The sequence below is a fragment of the Ovis canadensis genome, chromosome X (genome assembly GCF_042477335.2).
Source record: "Ovis canadensis isolate MfBH-ARS-UI-01 breed Bighorn chromosome X, ARS-UI_OviCan_v2, whole genome shotgun sequence".
Lineage (NCBI taxonomy): Eukaryota > Metazoa > Chordata > Mammalia > Artiodactyla > Bovidae > Ovis > Ovis canadensis.
Window position 1 is genome coordinate 9,637,341 of NC_091727.1, and position 14,142 is coordinate 9,651,482.

Sequence of the window (14,142 nt, forward strand, 5' to 3'; positions counted from 1 at the left end):
TCCCCTCCAGGCTGTCTTCGGGTGGCCCAGCTGCATGCTCCCCTTGACGGCAAGACTTGCTGCTTTTGTGAACTCTCGCCTGCCTTCCCTTCAAAAAGGGGAGGGCAAAGAATCCCACATAAACCCTGGCTCATTAAGAGGGAAGAGGCCTCATGCTCATTAGCAGGCCTGGGAACCAAGCCTCTTTGAACCTTCTCCCTTTCAAGGCCATTAGCAGAGGTCTGCGCAACAGTGACGGGCGCATTAGATGCAGCCCGCTGCGGACTGTGGGAGAATCGTGCCGTTCACCCAGTAGTGCAGTTCACCCAGTGGAGGCGATGTTCAAATCACCCTCCAGGGGGTTTTCTCAGCCGGTTTCATGGGAAGGCTTCACATCCGAAGCTCTGTTTAGTGATTCTGACAATCAGCCTTTTTGTATTCACACCTCCATTTATTTACAAAATTCGCTGTTTCTAGAATGCCCTCACCCTCTCTGAAACAGCATCCCTCAGAAATACCATGGTGTGCTTTGGTTAAACCAATGCTCATCTTGTTATCAACTGAACGGTAGCTGATCATTAAAAGCATAAAGGATGTGCCGGCCTTGTGAAAAATTAAAGAACTGCCAGCTTCATAGAAGCCTGGCATCTTAAAAACCTCTCCAGCCATCTTCTGATATTAACTATATAAGAAAGGATAAACGGGCAGCTGAGATTTGAAATATTAAAGATTGCTTATCATTCCACGACCTGCAATGGAAAGCCCAGGGCTGCTGTTTTGGGAAACTTATGATCTGCACTCAGTCCTGGCCAACTCCTTCCTACAGATAGCTTAGAATAAATTGAAAGGTTTTACCCATTAATCATCATTTTGGTTAATCATGGGAAAACAGAATAATCTCTCAATCAAATATCTTCTCACTTACCATCAGCAGAAGCATGTCAAGTAAAGGAAAACGGTAGATACTTTGGTCTACTATGTTGGCAGGGGAAACAAGAACACCTACGGACGGATCTCACCAGAGGACTGAGCTTGTCTGGAGAGCTTTGATGATTGCATTTTTAGGCAGGTGTCAGAATTTCTAGAGGGGATTCCACTGTGGACCTCAAGGGAAACACTGAGATTTTATCCAAGAGACATTTACTGAATGCTAGATAGTGAGCTGGCTCGAGAAGCTGGAATCAGGCCTCCTCCTCATCTCCTTCCCTCTATGATCACGGGCCAAGCCAACATCCTCCCCTACCTGGATGATCACAGTATTTTTCTAAACGGTCTCCTGGCTTCTTCTCACTGTTGCCCCCCACCCCCCATAGTCTATCCTCTACTCAGAAGAGCCTGTTAACACATGACAGAGCCTGCCTCGCCTCTACTCAAGCCTCCAGGGGTTTCCCGTCTCACTCAGGGAGAAGTTCATAGAATAAAACCAGCCCTAGAAAACACAGACTCAGACAGTGACCTCATTTCCTCCCACGCCAGCCCTTCTTCTGCTCTGGGCACATAGCCTCCTTGCGATCTCTCAAACGCACCACGCACGTCCTGCCTCCCCTTGGCAAGGCCATTGGAATGACTCTCTGCTCATCACCTTCTTCGTGAACCCACATGAAATGAATTCCCCTACTCCCACTGCGACCACCCATTTACCCATCATGGCAACCTGTCTTCCCCATCTCCATTTGTTTCCTTCCATAACATTCACCAACATAGTCTATTAGTTTGTTCACTGCTCCATCTCTCCCCATGGCCCCACCACTAGAGTATCAAGCTCTAGGAGGGCACAGACTTTGCTTTGCTCTTTGAGGGACATACCACCAGCACCTAAACAGTGCCTCACACACATTAAGACTTGAACATTCATTGATTGAGTTAAAATAAGTACCAACATTGGGGCTGAACCCAGAAACAATAAAACATAACCCTTGCTTTCAATAATCTCTCAATATGTCAGAACAGAAGTCAGCAAACTTTCTCTATCATGGCCAAGGCAGTACATGTTTCTGGTACTGCCGGCCAGACAGTCTCTGTTGTGACTCAATTTTGCCACTGTAGCAGGCAAAAGCAGTCATATGCAATACAGAAATGAATGATCATGGCTGTCCAATGGGATTATATTTACAAAAGCAGGTAGCAAGCTGGCATACATATCTTATTCTGCTGACTCGTATTTTAGAAGACAGAGACATGTACAGTCAACAAAATAGAAATGAAGAGCACTTTCAGAGAGGTATGAATAAAATGCTGCACTGGCAACAATAGCCATGCCGGCAGGATAAGACCTCAACAAGCGCATACAAGTTTTGAGTGCTAATGGGAAATGCCAGACGACAGGATTCTACCCTGCCATCCATGGACACGATGTGAGTCAAGTCCTCAGGGGCAATTTACCTAAGAATGATTTAATAGCAGCCGCTCAGAAATGGATCATTTTTTTCTTTTATTGCCCTGGCGCTTGGCGTGGTGCTTTATACAAGAATCTACACTATAAACGCTTTTGGTTAATTGTATTAAGTGATGACAAAATATCGAGATGCAAAGTGAGATTTGGCCATTTTTCTGAACCTCTGACCTGTAGGCTGCCAGAAAGGAAGGGATTTTGATTTGCTGTCTACAGCAGATCTCATCTTTATTACTTTTATCCAGGTTTTCCCATGGTAGCGATATTCTCGTGAAACCACTCAACAATATATTACCACTAAGCACAGATGCCATTCCCTTCTCTTTAAAAAAAAATGGCATGGCTTATTTTCTAGCTTTCTTTAAAATAATCTTTTTTTTTTTTTTTGAGACATGAAAATGCTATTCATTCTTTCACCAAATAGTGAACTCCCTCTAGGTAAGGGGTCTTGGAACAACTAATGGTAACACCCGCCCACCCCCCTCCACCTTCAGTGATCTTATGGTCTATTATGGGAGAGAAAAAACAAATTGTCATCCAACATAACAAAAGACTGGGGGAGAAGAGGATGTAGAAGCTTCCTGAAGGAGGCAACATGCAAGGTGGGTTTTAAAGATGAAGAGGGGTCATCAAGCACACCGAGATGTGGGAGTGGGAGTAGATTTTGTGCAAAATGTTATCTTTTTCTTTTTTGAACTCCTGAAATTTAATTTCCAGGCCTCCTATTAAGAGAGAGAGAGAGAGACATTGACTCTTAGCCTTCACTACAATGGAAGGAAATCAGACGTGCATATCACCGTCAGGAAATGCTATAGCTCCAGATATTTCTGAATGGGCTGATTGGTTCTCATTCAGAGGAGGATGTCGGTCATCGTGGGAACCTTTGCAACAAACCAGGGATGAAAAACAATTCACATTTCACACCTCTGCTCGTCCACCATTTATGGTCCATAATAGGTCACAGAAAAGTGAGGGGAGAGAGGCAGGCAGGTGGCCAGACAATGGAGTCTGATCCACAGCTCTGCTCTTTCTTAGCTGTGTGTCCCTGAGGTAGCGCCCACAGATGTTCTCTCCAATTCTCTCCAATCACAGCCCTCAGCGGTAGAGTCTTTGGTCACAGGATGCAGCTAAGCACTGGATCCTGGGGAGCACTGGCCGCCAGACATCTTTTCAAAAAACTTTCTTACAGACTCAAGACTTCGGAGGAAAGCACTTCTTTAAAATGAAAAATGAATAAATGGATATTTATTTTCCACACCTCTCCCTGCCTCCTTTACCTCCCCTTCCCCATTTTGTGTAGCACTGAGATGGGGCTTTTCTGGTTTTCTTCTCTAAACACATCTGACTTCTCCTCCAGCTAAGCCAAGCCTGTGTGTGTGTGCATGTACAGTCAGTCACCTCCGACTCTTTGCAACCCCATGGGCTGTAGCCCACCAGGCTCCTCTGTCCATAGAATTTTCCAGGGAAGAATACTGGGGAGCAGGTTGCCATTTCCTACTCCAGGGGATCTTCCTGACCCAGGGATCGAACCAGCGTCTCTTGAGTCTTCTGCATTGGCAGGCAGATTCTTTACCAGCTGAGCCACAAAGCCTAGGTGTTTTTAAAAGGGCCAGCCTATCTTCCATCAAAAAGCTGTCCAGGTTGTTTGTTCATCCATGTACTGCCTCTCTGACTCCTAGGCTTGTGAGACTCTCACAGCACCATCTCATAGCATGGACAGTACCTTGCTTCATTTACTATAAGCACCTCAACTCACAGTGTGCATCTCATGGGACTCAGTAGCTTCTGTCCCAAACCCATCCACCCTCCAAGCCTCCTGGTATCTCCTCATGGTGCTTCCATTCTCCTGATTAGCACAACTCAGAGGCTTGCCTCATTTTCTACTCCTCCCTCTCAGGGGAGGCAGAATCATGCCCCTGCCCCACCAAAGCTATCTTACAAAGCAAACGGGAGTTCAGGTTGCAGATGGAAATTAAGGCTGCTAAGCAGCTGACCTTGAAACAAGGAGATGAGCCTACATCATCCAGTAGGACTCAATATAATCATGAGAGTCCTTAAAAGTGGAAATGGGAAGTAAGAGAGAAGTGTCAGATGACGCTACTTGAAAAAGACCTGATAAGACACTGCTTTGAAAATGGGAGGAGGCCATAAGCCAAGCAATATGGGCAGCCTTCAGAAGATACAGAAAATAAACAGATTATCTTTTAGATCAGGGGTCCCCAACCTCTGGGATACAATGCTTGATGATCTGAGATGGAGCTGATGTCGTACTAAGAGAAAGTGCACCATAAATGTAATGCACTTGAATCATCCTGAAACCATCCCCCAACCCTGGTCCACAGAAAAATTATTCTCCATAAAACTGGTTCCTAGTGCCAAAAAAGATGGGGACCACAGCTAGAACTTACAGAAGGAATACAGCCTTGTAGATATACCTTAATTATAGCCCAGTGAGACCAGTGTCAGATTTAATGACTCCCAGTGTTCTTCTTTAATGCCATGAAGCTTGTGGTACTTTGTCACAGCATCAATAGGAAACCATACACTCACCTTTCCCCACATCCAAATCACTAGCCAAGACATGTAAATACCAAATCTTACAGTTCTTTGACTTCTCTGTTTTTACTGCCTCTGTGCTGATCCAGATTTTTACTGCATTCCCAAACTATTGCCCAAAACAAACGAACAAAAACAAACCCCACACAAGAACAAACCTACCTCCTAATTTGACTTATTGCCTCCCACTTTTTGTCTTTCAGTTTTACCTTTGCAACATGCTTTGGCATCATCATTTCTTCTGGTGACTTCTCTTAAAGGCACAAAACTTTGAGCAGCTCCCTGCTGCCCAAAGTCTCAGTCCTGACATCTTATCTTTTAGAAATCTTGCCCAATTTTCTCCCAAGCTGCTTCTTTAATCTTAGTCCCAATCACTCACCTCCTGTACCAGAGACCCAGGAAATGGGACTGTTTTCTGCTCTTAGCAGTTGTCTTTGCTTTTCTTCCTAGCACAAATCATTTTTTTCTCTTGTCACTTTTTTTTGTTTGTTTCATGCTCCATTTTCTTTTGTTTTCTGCTTTTTTTTAAAAAAATGAGAGACAAGCTTCCAAGAGGTCCGAAGAGACCTGGCCACTATGGTATTGAGGGATTTCACATTCCACAAGAAGAACGTTTTAAACGATGGCTCTAAATAGCGTGACATGTCTTACATGTTTACCATTAGCCAAGTAAAGCTGTAGCTGAAAGACACAAAACAAAATAACTATCCTCTTCACAAAATAACTAAAATATTTATTTAAAAGGAGTATTTCCTAGTACCCAACAGAGTGATCAGTAATGAGTCGCAGGTTTAAATGAGTCATCTTCTTTCATCATTCATTCAATAGAATCAGATTAGCCCTGGGACTGATATAGGCAGGCATGTGTGAGCACAAACATGAATCTCACATGGAGGTAACATTCATAGTCAAAATTTGAGGCCAACTGTGAATAGATAGCCTGAGCCAAAAGACTACCTCCCCCTTCAAAACTCTGCATGATACAAGTTGGATATAAGACACTCATGCCTTTGGCAGTTAAGGAAAAATCATCTATAGATCAACAGAAAATTCATCACCAGTCAGCCTGGTGGCTCAGCTGGTAAAGAATCTGCATACAATGCAGAAGACCTGGGTTCGATTCCTGGTCAGGAAGATCCCCTGGAGAAGGGAAAGGCAATCTACTCCAGTATTCTTGCTTAGAGAATTCCACGGACAGAGGAGCCTGGTGGGCTACAGTCCATGGGTTCGCAAAGAGGCGGACATGATTAAGTGAGTTTCACTTTCACTTTCATCAATAGAAAGCCTGCAGGAGAGCTAGCAGCGAGCACTGTAGAGAGACTGCACCTGGACACCCAGGCGATGCTTATGGTGAGCTGGCTGACCCAGGTGCCTCGGAAGAAGCCACTGCTCCCTCTGGGCTCCAGGTATCATCATCTTTAACCAGCATTCATTCCAGGAGGAGGACTTTCCCTGAGGGAGAAAGGCCTTCTGTTGTCCAGGGTACAGGATATGGAAGCAAAGAGATGGGAGGAGAAAGTTCCCAATAGAAGACAAGGTCATTGGGACTGAAAGAATTCAGATATGGTATTAGGCTCGAGAAGGGAGATGGCTGAACTCAGCAGGAGTGCCCTTAGGGATCAATGTGCTAAAGCAGGGAGACAGAAGTTAAGAGGGTTCATATATGTTGGTTTTATCTTTTTTGCCTTCTGCTTTGAAGAGGCAAAACTATTCATCTGACAAGATAACGCAGAGAAAACATTTAACTCCCTGCCTCTGCTGTCACAAGCCTTCCCACCATCCTGCTCGGTAGCTCATTTTAGGATTTCGCAGCTTTAGTCCTTGTAGTCTCTCCTGACTTCTGCTGTGACAAAGATAACCTGCACCTTGAAGAAACACCTAGGACCCCTGTGAAGATGGCATGCACTGCAAAGTTTAATCTCTGGTCAAAGTTGATGAGCAGCCTTTCCAGTTCAAAGTCTCATGGGAATTTCACCCATATATATATATATATATATATATATATATATATATATATATATATACACACATACATATATATATAATCAAATCATATAAAATTTATATATATAAAATCAAGAAGTGACCAAGGAATCTCCAGACCAAGGGCATTCTATGAATTCAATCACCTGCTAGAAAAAGGAGACATTAAATTGTGAACTTCTCAAGTGACTCCAATGGTAAAGAACCTGCCTTAAGAGACTCGGGTTCTATCCCTGGGTCAGGAAGATGCCCTGGAGAAGGGTATGGCAACCCACTCCAACACTCTTGCCTGGAGAATCCCACAGACAAAGGATCCTGGTGGGCTATAGTCCGTGGGGTCACAAAGAGTCGGCCATGACTGAGGCGACTTTACATGCACACAACTGTTAGCACATCATCCCTGACTTTTTTATTCCCAACTTCTCTTAATAGAGACATTGGTGTCTTAATCATAAGGTAAATCCACTCTCAATGCTTCCCTACAGGTATTCTATGTCATGCCTGCATACTCCATCAAAAGTAATCACTTTTCTCATTTGGAGACTGTGAAAAAGAACATGCATTTTAGCCACCTATAATTTTACTTTTAGGCCCTCACTTTGTACAGTTCTGAAAGCCATCACCATGAGGGAAATTAATGAGTCACCAGACCAAGGAAGAAACTTGGATACCAACACTGGGTGGCCTGTGGTCAACTGTTAATATCAGGTCACTCTCAGCCACTGCCCAGATGATTTGCAAGGCACTTCCCTCCATCTCTCCCCATAAATAGCTCTGGCGTATGGAAACCAAGCTTGATGTTTTACCAAAATGCAACTGAGAGGAAAAACGCTGTCAAAACTACACAACGTTACACCAAGTCACCTAAAACTGGTTTGGAAAAGGAAATTCCTAAAAGTATCAGAAAAAAGAGACAGCTTCGGAAATGCTATGCATACATTTACTTCTTCAAGAGTCATAAATTTCAGAAACAGGATCAAGTCAATTTCCTGTTCTCTCTTTTCACATAAGTAATTAAGACTGAGCAGATTTACTGCCATCTGAATTTTTGCTACGGGATTCTCTCTTTTCCAGAGCCATAGGTGGAGTATTTTTTAAAGGACGGTGGAATAATGTTTTCATCTTGGATCAGCAGAAATACAGACTTTCAGAGGACTAAAAACTTGGGAATTGGAGAATACTGAAACTGAACCTCAGTTGGTGAGGCAGGATTTGCAAAAGAGACTAAACTCAGAAAGGACTTGGTCTCACGTCAGATAAACTGCATCTCCAAACCCCAAACATGATCTAACAGAAACTCAGTAAAAACTGAGAGCTCCACCCCAGATGAATTCACCACAAACCAAGTATTTTTAAAACATAATACAAGCACTCAACATCTGCATATTCTATCCTGGTTTAGTTTTTCATTTTTGAGTTATAAATACCACACAGTAAAAACACTATCCAAATACTATTTTACTCATTAGAATCCTGGCTGATCTGAGAAGCAGGTGAGTCAGTAAATGCACAATAAAAGAGAACCATAGGATGGAAAGAGGGATCAAGGGAGCTCCAACTGAATGTAAAGGCAACCTGAAAGCCTAGAAACTGATACCACAATTTATCCCACCCCAAGTTACAGCACAGAACAGTCAAAATGCAAAAGGGCTCTTAAAGCAACAGTAGAAATAATACATCGAGTAGGAACGGGTGAAAAAAGCGATCCCATAACCTTCTAAAGGTAATCCCTCTGAAGTATCAGTGTGGTTAACCTCCAACCATCAGCACACAAATTCGTTCACTTCATCACAGCAGACAAGTGAAAATTTCTGCCAACCAAATTGTAGGGGACCAGAGGAACTGATAGAAAAACAAAAAGTGACAAGCAGATAAGCACTGAGGCACTAGCCCCAAGTTTTAAAATAACTAATGAGGACAAGAGGTATTTTTAATCAGTTGTCATTTCTCCTGTATTCTAAGGAGTGCTGGAGTTAAAAATGTTTTACCTGATACCTGAACTGAGAATCAGGAAAGATTTTTAATTTCAGTCAACACCCACCTAGTGGAATTCATGCAAATTGAATTAATCTGTTTGCAAACCCTTTTCTGTCCATCCACATCTGTCTAGAACTCGCTCATTTTTTAGTAATTGGATCTCTAGGACATTCTTTAAAATAATCACATACTCTCTTGCCCACACAACCTGATTAATAATGAATGAACATTCCTGAAAAGAATCACTTGGAAGCCTGGCAGATGTCTTTAGGGATATGCAGGCTTTAATGATAAAAATTAAGGAGAAATGGGAGCTAGGTCACACTGTCTGGTTATTTTAATTGAAACCCAGTCTTCCAAATTTACTTAACAGAATGCTTAAATACACCTTCTGGAGTTCATTTATACAAGCAGATAAGCAAAAAGACACAAATGACAATGCAAAAAAAAAGCCATCCTGATTTCTCCAGGAATAACTGCTTGATTCTGCCCTGTCTTAAGAGTGAAGAAACTCCCTCAACAGTCTCAGAAATGCCATTCATCCTACTGAAAGACGGATAAACAGATTAAAAACAGGAAACAGCACAGTTGTCCAAAAGAGTTCTTTTAGCATCTCCACAGATTCTTACGAAAAGATTGCCTTGAATACCCACCAATGGACTGCACCCTAGTTCTTTCTGAAGAAACATCGCCGTAGGCAGAGGAGGGGGACCCACGAAATGACACACAGGCCACCGAGACCAGATGGTGGGTGGCAGGCAGTGCCGGAGCGGTCCTGTATGTCTGTGAGAGCGTCAACAGTGAAACACAACAGGAAAATCGACGCGACAATTCCAGGAAGGCCAGCTCCACCTCATCCACCCCGCCAGGCTTGCTGAGTTGAAGAATCAAAACTCTCTCTGGCTTTTCAAACTGCCCTTTCCTCGGACCCCGTCGTGGCTCCCCTGGGCCCTAGCCCACTCAGTGCTCATCTGAACCAAATGAAAAGGCAGCTCAGGTCAGGTCAATACCCACTGCCTAGTACCTCCACCCCCAAAGCATGATTTGCCACTAGGATCTGTACCCTCACTGCTCACAGGGATCAAGAGCGGGTCAGTGTCCGACGGCTAAGCGCCGGATGCCAGCTTTGTACACTGCCAATGGGAGTCATGCCTGCCCACTGCCCGGGGTCACCAACGGGCATAGGATTCCCTTGCATTTTGATCCTCTTAGCCTCCTTCTGAGTACGTGATCACATTATGCTCGGGACACTGCTTTGTTATTTTTTAAAATAATATATGTATTACCTTGCATCTATCTTTTGAATTAAAATACACTATCGAGAAGGTTTTTTTTTTTAATGCTATATCAGGAGTCATGATCTCTTGTACAGACACAATAAAGCAGTCATTGTTTCTTTGAGAAAGAGAGATCTAAATCATAATCTGTCATCCTGAGAAACAACTGAAACTATACCTATAAAATATACACATATGTGCATACACTCACAAGCAAGCTTTACATATATACATACATATGTATATATATTATGTATACATATATTGTGTACATGCATATCATATAGGCGTATCACATGTGTATATGTACATACAAAAGTTAAAGCTGCTCAGTTGTGTCTGACTCTTTGTGACCCCATGGACTGTGGCCTGCCAGGCTCCTCTGTCCAAGGGATTTTCCCGGCAGGAATACTGGAGTGGGTTGCCATTCCCTTTTCCAGGGGATCTTCCCGGGCCAGAGATTGAACCTGGGTCTGCTGTACTGCAGGCATATGTACATATAATTCAAACATAAACACACACACACATACAACACATCTGCAATGAGTGTCCCAAATTTCACTCTCCAGAATGGCAAAGAAAGAGTGAATTAGGAATGGAAAGTAATCTTTTAAAAACTGATTGTCTGAAGGAAGAAAGGGAAGTCGTCTTCCCAAAAGCAAAAAAAGAAAAACTTGCCCTGCACTGCAGTTCTTTCAAGGATGTTGCTTATCACATTGCACAAGGCAAGAAATTGCAATGAAAGTAAATCATCAGGAAAGTGTGAAAAACAAAAAAAGAAAATTAAGAACATTGGTTGCAAACCTGCACAATTCAATTTATCAACCAGATATTTGGACTCAACCCAAGAAGGTTAAAGAACATTTTTTAATGTCAAAGTTCATCAAACATTTTTAAAATTATTTTTTTGATGTCAACCATTTTTAAAACCTTAATTGAATTCATTACAATATTGCTTCTGTTTTATGTTTTTGGGTTTTTTGGCCATGAGGCATGTGGGGTATTAGCACCCTGACCAGGGATCAAACCCACAACCTTTGCATTGGAAGGTGAAGTCCTCACTACCTGACCACCAGGGAGGTCCCTAGAGAACAATCTTGATAAAGGGCAAGCAGCAGGCAAGAATGGCTTCCCTGTGTCACCTGGGCTGCACATTGTGACACCTACTTTCATGCCACTGCACCCCTCATGGTAAACCAAAGCATGCCTTGCATGTTTGGACATAAAAACTCAAACATACATTTTCTAGACTTATGTCTCTACAAACCATAATTTTGTTTGTCTTTTAACAATAAACAAAGGGGTTACTCAATTTCACCTACAAATGACTTCCCAAAGGAGTCCTCACTGTCCATGGAAGGGACACATGTACATCATCCAACAGAACTGGAAAGACCTGTTCATCAAGAGATTTGAAAGGACTGCTTTTGTTAAAACAACATTAAAATTGTCAAGATTTCTCTGAGACATTTTGGCGCTGTTGTGGAAAAACTAGTCTGAGACATCAGGAAACATTTACTCTGTCCCACAAAAGCCAAGGAAAATGATAAACAACAACAAATTCTATCATCTTCTAGGGTGCACAATCCAACCACCTCGACAGGAAATTTCCCACTGTCAGGGGGACGCCGATATTTCAGTTTTTCCAGTTTATGTTAAGAAAGAAAGCATCCGGTTTTAAAGACAAATGGAACCTATTTTACACTAAATTGAAAATGACTGATGTTTTCCAGGTCTGTGTTGTACTGGGTGTCAGGGAAGAATTTGGTTCTGAAGGCCATGAGAGCAGACTTGAAAGAGAAAGAAGGGAGTGAGAATGTGTCACATTTAGTCTCCTGACAGAAATCTAAATCTAAATCGAACCTTCTGGATGAGCAGGCCCAACAGTGTGGTGGTGGCAGAAATGGAGGCCACTGAGTCCTGTGAAATCAATCAGATAAAAAGGGCTCCAATACTGGCTTTCCTAAATGCTTTTCCAAGTGTATTCAGAATACAGTAGGCACTTCCACATACATTCAGAGAACTACTTCTATGTCTATATAAAATCCCATGTATACCTACAATGCAGTTAGCTTTGGAACCATATATACACATGCATCGGAGAAGGCAGTGGCACCCCACTCCAGTACTCTTGCCTGGAGAATGCCATGGACGGAGGAGCCTGGTAGTCTGCAGTCATGGGGTCGCTAAGAGTCGGACACAACTGAGCAACTTCCCTTTCACTTTTCACTTTCACCCATTGGAGAAGGAAATGGCAACCCACTCCAGTGTTCTTGCCTGGAGAATCCCAAGGACGGGGGAGCCTGGTGGGCTGCCGTCTATGGGGTCGCACAGAGTCGGACACGACTGAAGCGACTTAGCAGTAGCAGCAGCATACACATGCATGTGGATATATATGTACACACCCACACACATATGGGTATAAAAGCACCTTTGTGAAATTCCTTGGGACTTGCTAGTACTCTTCACATACCTCTTGGTCACAGCATCTGTCCTGCATGAGAAAAAACTTTCCTTCCTGCATGCAAAAACAGAAACCTGTCAATAGTTTCTACATGAAAAATCGAAACACACCAACTTTTAAAAGTGACCCCCAAAAGCTGTCACTCATATCTGAAGAGGTGACCCCGAAATGAGCAAAACCATCTAAGAGGTCTAGTCTCTGAAGGACAAGACCAGTGGAATTGCATTTTTGCAAGAAAATTCTACCTAGAAAAACCCTTGCCTCTTGTACACTCTCCCCTTCCCGTGTCTTATCACCAGGACGAAAATGTATCAGTAGATAGGTGTGGATGATGGCCAGTACGGCAACGTCCAACTTTTCTCTTAGGGTCGAGGACATGACACGCACAACTGTGTCCTCAGGTAATGACAATGTTACACAGTAACTAATTCTTATTCTAAGAATAGACGGGAATTATCTCCAATATCATAGTTCCTCTTCTCAAAGGAAACTGCTTTTACTCTCCACTTCAAAGTCAGCCATACACAAAATCCTTGTGTTCACAAGACCCTGAAGCCACTTTGCGATCTTAAAAAATAAAGAAAAGCAACCCTCCTTTACAACTCCTGGTTAACTCTTATGATGAAGAACATGCTTTCAGTACTTCCCGTGATCACTCAAGCCCTACAGCCAGGGAATGAAGTGTTTTTTTGTTTTTTGTTTTTTGTTTTTTTTTTTAAAGGCAACAGAAAGAGGAGGGACTCTTTTGTTCTGAAATGTTATTGTAAAGCACCACATGAGAGACAGACAGGGAACATGGGAACAGGGCATTGAAAAGGACAAGAGGGCTGACAAACGAAAACAGGATATTAAGAACAGTGTCGGAACTGGGTGTCCCTACAGAACAAAGGCGGGAGGCTTCTTGGGAGAAATTTGAGCACAAATACCTTGAATCAATTTCAGTACTAACGGATGAACTAGTTTTCCAGGCAGCAAGAAATCTTTAAGTCTGGGGCAGTAAAATTAGGTTATCATTAATACACACACACACACACACACACACACACACACAGTTTTAAAGTATAAAATTAAAACTGCTTTAAATCACACTAATCACTCCCCTTTCAAATCATGGCCCACTTAAAATTTTTAGATCTATGTTTTGCCCCATCTGAAACAAAATACTCTTTTTGTTGTTGTTGTTAGATAGCTGCGCTAACAGCATATATTCCTAAGAAAATCAATTTTTTCTTACCAAAAAAAAAAAAAAAATAGAAAAAACTCTCCATTCAGAGCATGCTTTTACACTTTAAAGATAACCTTTACATAGAGCTTTCCAGAACTCCCAGAGAAGCTAAGGTTCTACTTTGAGAAACAATCGCTGCAGCTAACTCGCTAGCATTAACAGAACAGCCAGGTTTTGTCAAGTCATGCTTTTATCATCTTATACTTTTCTTCCAAAGCAAATTCTGCTAAAGATGCTAGTAGAACGATACACTTAATAAGATCATAGGTGTTTAGCTTAATGGACTTAC

General features: G+C 42.5%; 1 protein-coding gene across 5 annotated transcripts in view; it reads right to left on the minus strand.

Annotated features, from left to right (window-relative positions):
• The window catches only part of MID1 (midline 1), a 413,412-nt gene that overhangs the window by 142,560 nt on the left and 256,710 nt on the right, over window positions 1–14,142 (minus strand). Inside the window, exon 1 of one of the 5 annotated variants that reach the window (XM_070289739.1) lies at window positions 9,541–9,957. The exons of 3 other annotated variants lie outside the window; for them this stretch is intronic. The gene's annotated coding sequence lies outside the window, so the exon portion shown is untranslated. Of the gene's footprint in view, window positions 1–9,540; window positions 9,958–14,142 lie in introns of those variants that run through there. One more of the 5 variants, XM_070289741.1, reaches the window with a different exon arrangement.